Below are 1,089 nucleotides of genomic sequence, written 5' to 3'. Positions count from 1 at the left end.
TTTTCCAAGCCGACTTTAATTTCCAATAAGAACTGACTCATTATTATTTGTTGTAGTGTTGTATTATTATTGAAATTTACATATTCTTATCTATCATTATCTTTTAATAATCGTATCGTGTGTATTTGATTACAAACTCTCCCAAACCAATTTTCTATGTGAGAAAATCGTTTCTTTAGTAGCATTTGATTTCAATAAAGTAGCCTGAACAGCTCATAAATGAAATAAAAATCACCTAGTTGCGATAAAAATATGATTACCCGCTCACCGCCCAGCACCAGCAAAGTAATATTCAATCATAACATTTTCCAATATAGTTAGGAACGTTAGGAGGAGAAAAATGGCTTCTCGGTAGACTCCTTGGTGAGAAAATAACGTCTATGCAGCATTAAAATGGTTGGGTACCAGTAAAAAAATACGTTTCTCTTTAAAAATCGCAGTTATTTTAATTTATTTCACAATTTTTTTTTAATTTCCTACAATTTCTTGTCCACATTAGATATTTTAGGACTTTGGTCAAGCGTGGAAAGTCTTGCTGACTTTAAAATTTTCTCTGACAAAAGCGGGATATGTCAGAAAAATTGCAGTTACTCCAAATTCCAAGATTTTATTCAGTACCTATTTAGGTCCTTTTCAGAGCGCTTATACAGTATGACACGTCCCAAAATGTGGCTTGCCCTCCTATCACCACCTCGTGACAACATAATATGGGCTGGTGCTGAGAAGAAGTGAAGAAAGAAACTCAGTCACCTTTGTCAGCCTCTTTTTCAATCAAATGCAGCTACAGATAGTAGATAACTCATTAATTTATTAACAGTGGTCGCTCCTGCAGTATACCAAAACTTTTTATGATACATCGCCTTCGCAGCTCAGTAATTGATTACGTTCGATCAATAACCCGATATAATTCAGCGAAACTGGGGCAGGTCGAATCAATGAAGTAACGATCGCCCATAGTTTTGTTGGTCTAGTAGTTCAAGTTGTATGGCCGTTTGAGACTTGTTTGTAGAGAAACGTTCTTATGTATGTCTAAACTAGTATTTACTGAATAACTGGATCACTGTTTTAGTTGTCAGGTTGATTCTTCGG

Source organism: Ostrinia furnacalis, unplaced genomic scaffold, assembly GCF_004193835.3.
Source record: "Ostrinia furnacalis isolate ACB-3 unplaced genomic scaffold, ASM419383v2 OfSCF1845, whole genome shotgun sequence".
Classification (NCBI taxonomy): domain Eukaryota; kingdom Metazoa; phylum Arthropoda; class Insecta; order Lepidoptera; family Crambidae; genus Ostrinia; species Ostrinia furnacalis.
Note: the sequence above shows the minus strand (reverse complement) of the source record.